Consider the following 15267-nt stretch of genomic DNA (forward strand, 5'->3'; position numbering starts at 1 on the left):
AAAGATTTTATCCTGATGAGCTTCGTTGGCAAAAGCAAGAAGAATTTTTGTCTTTGTCTCAAGGGTCTATGTCGATCCAGGAGTACACAGACAAGTTCACTGAGTTGTCCCGTTTTGCCACCTCTATTGTGCCTTCAGAATCTGAGAGGGTAAAACGATACATCAAGAAGATGGATCCTAAGGTTAGGACCCATGTCCTTAGTTCTGGTGCAAGTTCTTTTCAGGGTGCCTACGAGATTGCACTTAGCATCCATGCCTCTATCCAGGAAGAGGAAGCTGCAAGGAGCTTGAGTGTGAAGAAACCGGTTGTTACTTTCTCTCAATCCTCGGCTAAGAAGCCAAAGATTGACTCTGGTAACCGAGGCAACTATTAGCAGGGATCTAGTTCTAGTTCGAGTTTCAGGTCGGGTTCTCACTCTAAGTGTCGTACATGTGGAAAAGACTATCACCCAGGAAAGAATTGTGACGGGTCTACAATTGTATGTTACTATTGTAAGGAGGTGGGTCATAAGTCCTTCAAGTGTCCTAAGAACCCGAATGCTGCTTATCCTCCTGCTGTTAAATCTGTTGATCCTACCGCTCCTGTCAAAAACCGCATCTATGTGATGACACAGGCTGAAGCAGACGTGCAACCGGATGTGATCTCTGGTACATTCTTTATTAATTCTGTACCTGCTTATGTGTTGTTTGATACTGGAGCTACTGTGTCTTTCATTGCTAGTGACTTTGTTGTTAAAGCTAATTTGACTAGTAGATCACCTGTAAAGTCATTGATATCTCTCCCTTCTAGAGAGAATTTTCTGTGCCATGATGAGTTTAAAGACGTGCCTATCGATATCTTAGGGACTAAGCTTTTTGCTGATCTGAAAGAGTTTCCAATGATCGAGTTTGATGTGATTCTCGGGGTGGATTGGTTATCGAAATATCATGCAACCATCCATTGTCGCGATCAGAAGGTGACGCTTCGTGGCCCTAAAGGAAACCGAATCTCCTATTCAGGTGTCATGGTGAAGAAAGGCGTGAAGGTTGTTTCTGCTCTAAAAATGAGAAAGATGCGACAAAAGGGTGATGAGGTCTTCCTTTGCGTAGTGAAGGACCTATCTTTGGAAGAAAAGCTTGAGAGTATACCAATTGTGCAGGAGTATCCGGATGTGTTTCCTGAGGAATTGCCTGGTATTCCTCCAGAACGAGATGTCGAGTTCAATATCGATTTAGTTCCTGGTACTGCCCCAATATCAAAGGCTCCATATAGAATGGCGCCTCCTGAATTGCAAGAATTGAAAACTCAGTTGCAAGAGTTGATTGATAAGGGCTTTATTAGGCCGAGTGTCTCTCCTTGGGGTGCTCCTGTCTTGTTTGTCAAGAAGAAAGATGGTAGTATGAGGCTATGTATAGACTACCGTGAATTGAACAAGGTGACAATCAAGAACAAGTATCCTCTGCCCAGAACTGAAGACTTGTTCGATCAGTTGAAAGGCGCAGGGGTTTTCTCAAAGATCGATTTGAGGTCTGGATATTATCAAATTCCCGTGAAAAAGGAGGATATCCCAAAGACTGCTTTCCGTACAAGGTATGGTCACTATGAGTTTGAAGTGATGCCTTTTGGTCTCACAAATGCTCCTGCAATCTTCATGGATCAAATGAATAGATCATTTCATGAGTACCTTAACAAGTGCGTCGTGGTCTTCATAGATGATATACTTGTCTACTCTAAGAATGAGAAAGATCATGAAGGGCATTTGAGGCTAATTCTAGATGTTCTTCGGAAACAAAAGTGGTTCGCCAAGCTCTCTAAGTGTGAGTTCTGGTTAAAAGAGGTTGCTTTCCTTGGCCACGTCATTAGTAAGGACGTGGTTAAGGTGGATCCTTCTAAGATCAAAGCAGTTGTTGAGTGGGAAAGTCCGAAGAATGTGTCGGAGGTTCGAAGTTTTCTAGGCCTTGCTGGCTACTATCGGAGGTTCGTACAGGATTTCTCTAGAATTTCTCAGCCATTGACAAAGCTAATGAGAAAGGACTCCAAGTTCTTGTGGTCCGAAGTTTGCGAGAATGCATTCCAAGAGCTGAAAAAGAGGTTGACATCTGCACCTGTACTAACATTGCTTACCGAAGGGATTGAGTTTGAGGTATATAGTGATGCTTTGAAGAATGGGTTAGGTTGTGTTCTGATGCAAGTGGGTAAGGTTATCGCTTATGCGTCGAGACAATTGAAGGTTCATGAGAAGAACTATCCAACTCATGATCTCGAGCTTGCGGCTGTTGTGTTCGCGCTAAATATGTGGCGACACTACTTGTATGGGGTTCCATGTAAGGTGTATACTGATCATCAGAGTTTGAAGTATATCTTTACTCAACGGGATCTTAATATGAGGCAAAGAAGGTGGTTAGAGACAATTGTAGACTACAAGGTGACTCTAGACTATTGTGAAGGAAAGGCCAATAAAGTAGCGGATGCGTTGAGTCGCAAGAATAAACATTCTTTAAACGCCGCTACGGTCGTGTCTAAGGAGTTGTGTGAAGAATTTTGAAAGCTAAATATTGAAGTTGTACCGCAAGGGTTCGTCTCTTCATTCTTGGGTTCTATGAGTGTTGAGCCAGAATTGTTCCAAGAATTAAGGGCTAAGCAGGTAGATGATCCGATGTTAGCTAAGATTCGTGAGGCTAAAGCACAGGGTCGAGCTGAGAATTTTGAGATTGGTGCCGATGGTAGTTTGAAATTCATGGGTCGATGGTGTGTCTCGAATGATGTTAGTCTTAAGAAGAAGATCCTTGAAGAGGATCATAACACTCCGTATTCTGTTCACCCGGGAGGTGGAAAGTTATACAAGGATCTCAAGGTGAACTTTTGGTGGCCTGGTATGAAGAAGGAAATATCTGAGTTTGTGGCTCGTTGTTTAGTTTGCCAAAAGGTAAAGATTGAACATCAAAGGCCCGGGGGTTTGTTGCAACCTTTGCCGATTCCCGCTTGGAAGTTCGACTCTATATCTATGGACTTTGTAATGGGTCTTCCCGAAGCTGCTGGTGGGAAAAATGCCGTGTGGGTTATTGTGGATAGGTTGACTAAGGTGGCTCATTTCATTCCTATGAGACACACTTGGTCAATGGAGAAGTTAGCAGAAGCCTATGCTAAGGAGATCATTCGCCTTCATGGTGTTCCAAAAGACATTGTGTCGGATCGTGATCCACGATTCTTGTCGCACTTTTGGGGTGCTTTGCAAGAGGCCTTTGGTACAAAGCTGAAGTTGAGCACGGCTTTCCATGCTGCTACTGATGGTCAGACAGAGAGAACTATTCAGACGTTGGAAGATATGCTCCGTGCTTGTGCTCTTGAGTTTCAGCAATCTTGGGTCAAATCGTTGAGTCTGGTAGAATTTTCCTACAATAATAGTTATCATGCGAGTATTCAGATGGCTCCATATGAGGCTTTGTATGGTAGGAAGTGTCGTAGTCCTACTTGCTGGAGCGACATAAGTGATTCTCTAGTTTTGGGCCCAGATCTGATTCAGGAAACCGTGGAGCAGGTAAGGGTGATCCGTTCAAAAATGAAGGCTGCCCAAGATAGGCAAAAATCTTATGCGGATCTGCGTCGCAAGCCAATTTCTTACGAGGTTGGGGACAAGGTTCTGTTGAAGGTATATCCGATGAAGGGGGTGATGCGTTTTGGGCAAAAGGGCAAGCTAAGTCCGAAATATGTTGGTCCTTACGAGGTTTTGGAAAGAATTGGGGAAGTGGCTTATCGATTGGCAATGCCGCCGAATCTCTCAAAGGTTCACGATGTTTTTCATGTGTCGCAATTACGAAGGTATCGTAGTGATCCTTCCCATGTGATTCCAGTTGAGTCGGTTACTATTGAGCCGAATTTGACTTTTGAGGAGCGGCCAGTTAAAATTCTCGATCGTCAAGACCGCACTCTTCGAAGGAAAGTGGTCCCTTTAGTAAAAGTACTTTGGAGAAGCCAAAAGTATGAAGAGGCTACTTGGGAGACCGAGGAGTCGATGAAGCTCAAGTATCCAGAATTATTTAACCAAGGTAATGAGCTTTAGCTTAAAACACACCTCTCTATTATTACTTGTTTGTATTTGTAATTGATATGTTGTGTCTTAAAGTTTCGAGGATGAAACTTTTATAAGGAGGGGTGGTTGTAACACCCCATATTTTTTTTGAACTAGTAAATTTTGAATTATTATGTGTATAATGTTATTTTCTATTCAAATTATAACACTTTTAATTTATGATTGATAAGAGTGTAAAACTAATTTGAAATACTACTTGTTAATTAATTATTTACGGTTTTTAGTTGAGCCGGTTGAGGCGAATTATACCGAGGTTACTTTTATGGACTGAACCAATTTTCGATGTTTGGGCTATAACTTGGGAGGTGTTGGGCTGATTTTGGCGTGGGATTGGAGTAGTATACAAGTATTTGAGTTGGTTTTGAAAGTTAGATATTGGATTCTTTTATTTGACTCTTTAATTGCCAAGTTAATGCTCCCCTTAATTCCTGCCTTCACTTTATATTCTCTTGCCTCTTATAACTCCCAAAACCCATTATAGTTGCTGCCCTCATTAAGAAAATAGTCATCAGTTTCCTTTCTCATTGACCGTGAGAATCAACCCTCAAAAAAATACTTGCACTCTTCCTTCATTCACCTCCATGATACATCTCCTTCTTCCTCAATTCTTGTCAAACTGTTGCTGGGTTTTATTGTTGCAAGGATTGTCATACTTTCCCTCTTGATTTGGCTGTGAAAAATAAGTAAGTTTAATGGGTTAAACCCTTTCCTTTTTCGTTCCCTCGTGTATGGTTTGTTATACATACATCTAGTTTATTTCAACCTTGTTTTGTATAGGTTTTCAAGATCATCAAGAGGACTAGTTCGTATTGGGTTTTTTTGGTTTCTTGGGTTTTATCGGAGGTTTATCGAGGTAAATAGCATTATTCCTTTGCTTTAGAAATCAAGGTTGGGTTTAGGAGAGATTAGGTACGTTTTATAGGATTTGTGATTCGAGTTTCGACTGTGGGTTCGAATCAAATTGTAATCTGTTTTGCGTGGTGATTTGCGTGTGATATGGCTGCTTGTTTATCATGTCTATATATATTGTTGGTTGATCATGTTCAATTATAAATGAAATTGGGTAGAGATCCTGTTGTTAGTTCCTTCGGTTGAGCATGAATTATGTGTGAACTTTGGTATGAATGTATGCTGCCCATTCTCGTTTGTTTGTGCGTGAGTTACTATTCAGTTTCAAGTGTATTTTTGTAGCCTTGTTTTCATGTTTAGGTTCCCAAAGCATACTTTGTTTATCTTAAACTAGTTTATTGTTAATCATGCTCCATTTTATTCACCTAAGGCTAAACTAATATACTCCATGCTATATCATTGTTACTGTTTCAAGTTTGTATAGTTTATTATGATCTTTTGACTAAGTGTGGCATGCTTAGATTGATTAATTTCATGTTTAGCTAATGGTGTAATCATGGGCTGGTTGTAATTAAGCAAAATACTTTAACAGTTGTCATGCTTGATGGTGGCCGAAGGCTAGCAGTTCAATATTAAGTTGTTAAGGAAATCCTTCATGTATAGTTAATTGATTTAAGTGTTAGAATTATATTATGAGTAAATTAATTTTTATTAAATTCATATAATTCTATCTTTTATATTGTTGTATAGAGTTGGATAACTTACTATATGTTTAAATGGGCTGGTATAATGATGGAAATTGTGACCAAGGATCAATGTTGATTTTTTTTATATTTTGAGTGTTTTTTTTGGAGTTTAAGAAAATGGTTTTTTTTAAGTGTCAAGTAAGTTGTCGACGTCGTTGTGCTTTAAAGTAGAATAACACTGTTTTTAGCACTGCTTCGCCAAGGGTTGTGTACGGAGTGTATTGTGATATTTTGTTATAATTAGCTTCGTACCCAAATCCAGACAATAAGAGTGACACCTTAGTATGATATATGAGTTATTTTATATATTTTGAAAAATTTTGAAGTTAAACTCTTTGGAAGGGCTTTTTTGTTTAATTTTAGTCTTAGGAGTAAAGACCTGCAGTACTTTAAATTGGGGTTGATGATCCCTAAATGTGTTTAAATGATTTTTAAGAAGTATGTTTATAAATTTTATATATTTTTGTGAGTGTAAGACAACCATTGGGCTGCGGAATTCAATGGTTGGAACATGCCAACATCTTGGGTTGCGGAATTCGAGATGTATTTTCTAGGTTAATTGTTGTCGTCCGGAACTACTCGGGCTGCGGAATTCGAGTAGGAAAACTGGGAGTTTGGCCATTCTCAGACGCAGACGGCTGCGGAATCGTCTGTAGGTTCGCCCTGACAAACCTTTGATGGTGGGCTGCGGATTTCACCGGCGTTCATATTTTATATGCTTGCCTCACTATAAATCTTATTTTCAAAAGGGTTAAAATTTATTTAATTTTAAAGATACTATTGTTTTGGGAAGGGACCTTTACAAGGGTTAATTATCGTCTATGTGAGTTACTATTTGTTTTGAGTTGCTATATAAATTCTGAATTCTTGTGGTAATATTTTTCTTACGTTGTTATATTTATATGCTTGATCTGTATTATAATCATGATTCCATGTTTTATTTATTTTATTTTTTTTTTCCTCGAGTTTAACTGGTAATTATTATTTGAGTTGATGTTCCCGCATGTTGTTAAGTTTTGTGCTAGTGTCTAAGCTTTTCTGTACTTAGCTTTGTATTTCTACAAGTATTGGGAGAACTGCTAGTTACTCCCCACTGATTGTGGAACCTTAATGTTATTTGCAGGTGAAGAGTAGTTCCTGTTGAGTCTGGGCTGAGAGCAGAGTGTTTACTTTATTTCCTAGCAGTTTTATAGACTTGCTTTAGTTATCTTTGGACCTACTCTTTTGGGATTATTAGATTTGAGGATTGTTTTCCCTCGTTGGAAGTATTTATTGTTCATTTGGGATTTCTTTCACTTTACTTTATTTATCTCAGATATTTTAATCATTTTCTTTATTTTTGGTAACCTTTAGAGTGACATTTCCGTCTCGACGTTATTTCCGCTAACGTCATGCCTTATGTTTTAGACGGGGTGTTACAGTTGGTATCAGAGCAAAACATTCTTAAAACTCTCATTGAGTTGCTACAGTTTTCTACGAAATCTGTAGTTCTTGTTATCTCAAAGTTTAACATATTAGGCTTTTCAAGAAGTTTATGAGTGAGTTATTTGGGCAGGAAGAAACCAAGGGTATATTTTTTTTTTTTTTTTCTTCTTCATCTTGTGTGGTTAGTCTTGATGTGCTTTATGGGCTAACCTGCCTGCTCTTTTTTTGTAGAATGCCTCCACGAATGAGTCCTAAGAAGATTGTTGCACGACGCAGGCGAAAGGCGATTGAGGATGCCATTTTAGCATTGGCAAATCGAACGGTGGCACCTCCTCCTAATCAAGGGCAATCGGTCTTTGATCGTTTTGACCGTCATAGACCACCTACCTATGAAGGAACTGCTGACCCAATGGTTCTAGAAAGTTGGCTCCGAGAGATGGAGAAGTTGTTCACTACAACTAATTGTCCTCCGCAAGAGAGGGTGCCAATCGGTTCTTATTATCTGAAAATGGAAGCCGACAACTGGTGGAGTACAGTTCGTGAAGAGTGCATGGCGGCGCCTAGTTTTGGGTGGGCACAATTTGCTACCAAGCTAAAGGAAAGATTTTATCCTGATGAGCTTCGTTGGCAAAAGCAAGAAGAATTTTTGTCTTTGTCTCAAGGGTCTATGTCGATCCAGGAGTACACAGACAAGTTCACTGAGTTGTCCCGTTTTGCCACCTCTATTGTGCCTTCAGAATCTGAGAGGGTAAAACGATACATCAAGAAGATGGATCCTAAGGTTAGGACCCATGTCCTTAGTTCTGGTGCAAGTTCTTTTCAGGGTGCCTACGAGATTGCACTTAGCATCCATGCCTCTATCCAGGAAGAGGAAGCTGCAAGGAGCTTGAGTGTGAAGAAACCGGTTGTTACTTTCTCTCAATCCTCGGCTAAGAAGCCAAAGATTGACTCTGGTAACCGAGGCAACTATTAGCAGGGATCTGGTTCTAGTTCGAGTTTCAGGTCGGGTTCTCACTCTAAGTGTCGTACATGTGGAAAAGACTATCACCCAGGAAAGAATTGTGACGGGTCTACAATTGTATGTTACTATTGTAAGGAGGTGGGTCATAAGTCCTTCAAGTGTCCTAAGAACCCGAATGCTGCTTATCCTCCTGCTGTTAAATCTGTTGATCCTACCGCTCCTGTCAAAAACCGCATCTATGTGATGACACAGGCTGAAGCAGACGTGCAACCGGATGTGATCTCTGGTACATTCTTTATTAATTCTGTACCTGCTTATGTGTTGTTTGATACTGGAGCTACTGTGTCTTTCATTGCTAGTGACTTTGTTGTTAAAGCTAATTTGACTAGTAGATCACCTGTAAAGTCATTGATATCTCTCCCTTCTAGAGAGAATTTTCTGTGCCATGATGAGTTTAAAGACGTGCCTATCGATATCTTAGGGACTAAGCTTTTTGCTGATCTGAAAGAGTTTCCAATGATCGAGTTTGATGTGATTCTCGGGGTGGATTGGTTATCGAAATATCATGCAACCATCCATTGTCGCGATCAGAAGGTGACGCTTCGTGGCCCTAAAGGAAACCGAATCTCCTATTCAGGTGTCATGGTGAAGAAAGGCGTGAAGGTTGTTTCTGCTCTAAAAATGAGAAAGATGCGACAAAAGGGTGATGAGGTCTTCCTTTGCGTAGTGAAGGACCTATCTTTGGAAGAAAAGCTTGAGAGTATACCAATTGTGCAGGAGTATCCGGATGTGTTTCCTGAGGAATTGCCTGGTATTCCTCCAGAACGAGATGTCGAGTTCAATATCGATTTAGTTCCTGGTACTGCCCCAATATCAAAGGCTCCATATAGAATGGCGCCTCCTGAATTGCAAGAATTGAAAACTCAGTTGCAAGAGTTGATTGATAAGGGCTTTATTAGGCCGAGTGTCTCTCCTTGGGGTGCTCTTGTCTTGTTTGTCAAGAAGAAAGATGGCAGTATGAGGCTATGTATAGACTACCGTGAATTGAACAAGGTGACAATCAAGAACAAGTATCCTCTGCCCAGAATTGAAGACTTGTTCGATCAGTTGAAAGGCGCAGGGGTTTTCTCAAAGATCGATTTGAGGTCTGGATATCATCAAATTCCCGTGAAAAAGGAGGATATCCCAAAGACTGCTTTCCGTACAAGGTATGGTCACTATGAGTTTGAAGTGATGCCTTTTGGTCTCACAAATGCTCCTGCAATCTTCATGGATCAAATGAATAGATCATTTCATGAGTACCTTAACAAGTGCGTCGTGGTCTTCATAGATGATATACTTGTCTACTCTAAGAATGAGAAAGATCATGAAGGGCATTTGAGGCTAATTCTAGATGTTCTTCGGAAACAAAAGTGGTTCGCCAAGCTCTCTAAGTGTGAGTTCTGGTTAAAAGAGGTTGCTTTCCTTGGCCACGTCATTAGTAAGGACGTGGTTAAGGTGGATCCTTCTAAGATCAAAGCAGTTGTTGAGTGGGAAAGTCCGAAGAATGTGTCGGAGGTTCGAAGTTTTCTAGGCCTTGCTGGCTACTATCGGAGGTTCGTACAGGATTTCTCTAGAATTGCTCAGCCATTGACAAAGCTAATGAGAAAGGACTCCAAGTTCTTGTGGTCCGAAGTTTGCGAGAATGCATTCCAAGAGCTGAAAAAGAGGTTGACATCTGCACCTGTACTAACATTGCTTACCGAAGGGATTGAGTTTGAGGTATATAGTGATGCTTTGAAGAATGGGTTAGGTTGTGTTCTGATGCAAGTGGGTAAGGTTATCGCTTATGCGTCGAGACAATTGAAGGTTCATGAGAAGAACTATCCAACTCATGATCTCGAGCTTGCGGCTGTTGTGTTCGCGCTAAATATGTGGCGACACTACTTGTATGGGGTTCCATGTAAGGTGTATACTGATCATCAGAGTTTGAAGTATATCTTTACTCAACGGGATCTTAATATGAGGCAAAGAAGGTGGTTAGAGACAATTGTAGACTACAAGGTGACTCTAGACTATTGTGAAGGAAAGGCCAATAAAGTAGCGGATGCGTTGAGTCGCAAGAATAAACATTCTTTAAACGCCGCTATGGTCGTGTCTAAGGAGTTGTGTGAAGAATTTTGAAAGCTAAATATTGAAGTTGTACCGCAAGGGTTCGTCTCTTCATTCTTGGGTTCTATGAGTGTTGAGCCAGAATTGTTCCAAGAATTAAGGGCTAAGCAGGTAGATGATCCGATGTTAGCTAAGATTCGTGAGGCTAAAGCACAGGGTCGAGCTGAGAATTTTGAGATTGGTGCCGATGGTAGTTTGAAATTCATGGGTCGATGGTGTGTCTCGAATGATGTTAGTCTTAAGAAGAAGATCCTTGAAGAGGATCATAACACTCCGTATTCAGTTCACCCGGGAGGTGGAAAGTTATACAAGGATCTCAAGGTGAACTTTTGGTGGCCTGGTATGAAGAAGGAAATATCTGAGTTTGTGGCTCGTTGTTTAGTTTGCCAAAAGGTAAAGATTGAACATCAAAGGCCCGGGGGTTTGTTGCAACCTTTGCCGATTCCCGCTTGGAAGTTCGACTCTATATCTATGGACTTTGTAATGGGTCTTCCCGAAGCTGCTGGTGGGAAAAATGCCGTGTGGGTTATTGTGGATAGGTTGACTAAGGTGGCTCATTTCATTCCTATGAGACACACTTGGTCAATGGAGAAGTTAGCAGAAGCCTATGCTAAGGAGATCATTCGCCTTCATGGTGTTCCAAAAGACATTGTGTCGGATCGTGATCCACGATTCTTGTCGCACTTTTGGGGTGCTTTGCAAGAGGCCTTTGGTACAAAGCTGAAGTTGAGCACGGCTTTCCATGCTGCTACTGATGGTCAGACAGAGAGAACTATTCAGATGTTGGAAGATATGCTCCGTGCTTGTGCTCTTGAGTTTCAGCAATCTTGGGTCAAATCGTTGAGTCTGGTAGAATTTTCCTACAATAATAGTTATCATGCGAGTATTCATATGGCTCCATATGAGGCTTTGTATGGTAGGAAGTGTCGTAGTCCTACTTGCTGGAGCGACATAAGTGATTCTCTAGTTTTGGGCCCAGATCTGATTCAGGAAACCGTGGAGCAGGTAAGGGTGATCCGTTCAAAAATGAAGGCTGCCCAAGATAGGCAAAAATCTTATGCGGATCTGCGTCGCAAGCCAATTTCTTACGAGGTTGGGGACAAGGTTCTGTTGAAGGTATATCCGATGAAGGGGGTGATGCGTTTTGGGCAAAAGGGCAAGCTAAGTCCGAAATATGTTGGTCCTTACGAGGTTTTGGAAAGAATTGGGGAAGTGGCTTATCGATTGGCAATGCCGCCGAATCTCTCAAAGGTTCACGATGTTTTTCATGTGTCGCAATTACGAAGGTATCGTAGTGATCCTTCCCATGTGATTCCAGTTGAGTCGGTTACTATTGAGCCGAATTTGACTTTTGAGGAGCGGCCAGTTAAAATTCTCGATCGTCAAGACCGCACTCTTCGAAGGAAAGTGGTCCCTTTAGTAAAAGTACTTTGGAGAAGCCAAAAGTATGAAGAGGCTACTTGGGAGACCGAGGAGTCGATGAAGCTCAAGTATCCAGAATTATTTAACCAAGGTAATGAGCTTTAGCTTAAAACACACCTCTCTATTATTACTTGTTTGTATTTGTAATTGATATGTTGTGTCTTAAAGTTTCGAGGACGAAACTTTTATAAGGAGGGGTGGTTGTAACACCCCATATTTTTTTTGAACTAGTAAATTTTGAATTATTATGTGTATAATGTTATTTTCTATTCAAATTATAACACTTTTAATTTATGATTGATAAGAGTGTAAAACTAATTTGAAATACTACTTGTTAATTAATTATTTACGGTTTTTAGTTGAGCCGGTTGAGGCGAATTATACCGAGGTTACTTTTATGGACTGAACCAATTTTCGATGTTTGGGCTATAACTTGGGAGGTGTTGGGCTGATTTTGGCGTGGGATTGGAGTAGTATACAAGTATTTGAGTTGGTTTTGAAAGTTAGATATTGGATTCTTTTATTTGACTCTTTAATTGCCAAGTTAATGCTCCCCTTAATTCCTGCCTTCACTTTATATTCTCTTGCCTCTTATAACTCCCAAAACCCATTATAGTTGCTGCCCTCATTAAGAAAATAGTCATCAGTTTCCTTTCTCATTGACCGTGAGAATCAACCCTCAAAAAAATACTTGCACTCTTCCTTCATTCACCTCCATGATACATCTCCTTCTTCCTCAATTCTTGTGAAACTGTTGCTGGGTTTTATTGTTGCAAGGATCGTCATACTTTCCCTCTTGATTTGGCTGTGAAAAATAAGTAAGTTTAATGGGTTAAACCCTTTCCTTTTTCGTTCCCTCGTGTATGGTTTGTTATACATACATCTAGTTTATTTCAACCTTGTTTTGTATAGGTTTTCAAGATCATCAAGAGGACTAGTTCGTATTGGGTTTTTTTGGTTTCTTGGGTTTTATCGGAGGTTTATCGAGGTAAATAGCATTATTCCTTTGCTTTAGAAATCAAGGTTGGGTTTAGGAGAGATTAGGTACGTTTTATAGGATTTGTGATTCGAGTTTCGACTGTGGGTTCGAATCAAATTGTAATCTGTTTTGCGTGGTGATTTGCGTGTGATATGGCTGCTTGTTTATCATGTCTATATATATTGTTGGTTGATCATGTTCAATTATAAATGAAATTGGGTAGAGATCCTGTTGTTAGTTCCTTCGGTTGAGCATGAATTATGTGTGAACTTTGGTATGAATGTATGCTGCCCATTCTCGTTTGTTTGTGCGTGAGTTACTATTCAGTTTCAAGTGTATTTTTGTAGCCTTGTTTTCATGTTTAGGTTCCCAAAGCATACTTTGTTTATCTTAAACTAGTTTATTGTTAATCATGCTCCATTTTATTCACCTAAGGCTAAACTAATATACTCCATGCTATATCATTGTTACTGTTTCAAGTTTGTATAGTTTATTATGATCTTTTGACTAAGTGTGGCATGCTTAGATTGATTAATTTCATGTTTAGCTAATGGTGTAATCAGGGGCTGGTTGTAATTAAGCAAAATACTTTAACAGTTGTCATGCTTGATGGTGGCCGAAGGCTAGCAGTTCAATATTAAGTTGTTAAGGAAATCCTTCATGTATAGTTAATTGATTTAAGTGTTAGAATTATATTATGAGTAAATTAATTTTTATTAAATTCATATAATTCTATCTTTTATATTGTTGTATAGAGTTGGATAACTTACTATATGTTTAAATGGGCTGGTATAATGATGGAAATTGTGACCAAGGATCAATGTTGATTTTTTTTATATTTTGAGTGTTTTTTTTGGAGTTTAAGAAAATGGTTTTTTTTTAAGTGTCAAGTAAGTTGTCGACGTCGTTGTGCTTTAAAGTAGAATAACACTGTTTTTAGCACTGCTTCGCCAAGGGTTGTGTACGGAGTGTATTGTGATATTTTGTTATAATTAGCTTCGTACCCAAATCCAGACAATAAGAGTGACACCTTAGTATGATATATGAGTTATTTTATATATTTTGAAAAATTTTGAAGTTAAACTCTTTGGAAGGGCTTTTTTGTTTAATTTTAGTCTTAGGAGTAAAGACCTGCAGTACTTTAAATTGGGGTTGATGATCCCTAAATGTGTTTAAATGATTTTTAAGAAGTATGTTTATAAATTTTATATATTTTTGTGAGTGTAAGACAACCATTGGGCTGCGGAATTCAATGGTTGGAACATGCCAACATCTTGGGTTGCGGAATTCGAGATGTATTTTCTAGGTTAATTGTTGTCGTCCGGAACTACTCGGGCTGCGGAATTCGAGTAGGAAAACTGGGAGTTTGGCCATTCTCAGACGCAGACGGCTGCGGAATCGTCTGTAGGTTCGCCCTGACAAACCTTTGATGGTGGGCTGCGGATTTCACCGGCGTTCATATTTTATATGCTTGCCTCACTATAAATCTTATTTTCAAAAGGGTTAAAATTTATTTAATTTTAAAGATACTATTGTTTTGGGAAGGGACCTTTACAAGGGTTAATTATCGTCTATGTGAGTTACTATTTGTTTTGAGTTGCTATATAAATTCTGAATTCTTGTGGTAATATTTTTCTTACGTTGTTATATTTATATGCTTGATCTGTATTATAATCATGATTCCATGTTTTATTTATTTTATTTTTTTTTTCCTCGAGTTTAACTGGTAATTATTATTTGAGTTGATGTTCCCGCATGTTGTTAAGTTTTGTGCTAGTGTCTAAGCTTTTCTGTACTTAGCTTTGTATTTCTACAAGTATTGGGAGAACTGCTAGTTACTCCCCACTGATTGTGGAACCTTAATGTTATTTGCAGGTGAAGAGTAGTTCCTGTTGAGTCTGGGCTGAGAGCAGAGTGTTTACTTTATTTCCTAGCAGTTTTATAGACTTGCTTTAGTTATCTTTGGACCTACTCTTTTGGGATTATTAGATTTGAGGATTGTTTTCCCTCGTTGGAAGTATTTATTGTTCATTTGGGATTTCTTTCACTTTACTTTATTTATCTCAGATATTTTAATCATTTTCTTTATTTTTGGTAACCTTTAGAGTGACATTTCCGTCTCGACGTTATTTCCGCTAACGTCATGCCTTATGTTTTAGACGGGGTGTTACAGTTGGTATCAGAGCAAAACATTCTTAAAACTCTCATTGAGTTGCTACAGTTTTCTACGAAATCTGTAGTTCTTGTTATCTCAAAGTTTAACATATTAGGCTTTTCAAGAAGTTTATGAGTGAGTTATTTGGGCAGGAAGAAACCAAGGGTATATTTATTATTTTTTTTTCTTCTTCATCTTGTGTGTTGAGTCTTGATGTGCTTTATGGGCTAACCTGCCTGCTCTTTTTTTGTAGAATGCCTCCACGAATGAGTCCTAAGAAGATTGTTGCACGACGCAGGCGAAAGGCGATTGAGGATGCCATTTTAGCATTGGCAAATCGAACGGTGGCACCTCCTCCTAATCAAGGGCAATCGGTCTTTGATCGTTTTGACCGTCATAGACCACCTACCTATGAAGGAACTGCTGACCCAATGGTTCTAGAAAGTTGGCTCCGAGAGATGGAGAAGTTGTTCACTACAACTAATTGTCCTCCGCAAGAGAGGGTGCCA

Source organism: Chenopodium album, chromosome 25, assembly GCF_948465745.1.
Source record: "Chenopodium album chromosome 25, dcCheAlbu1.1, whole genome shotgun sequence".
NCBI lineage: Eukaryota > Viridiplantae > Streptophyta > Magnoliopsida > Caryophyllales > Amaranthaceae > Chenopodium > Chenopodium album.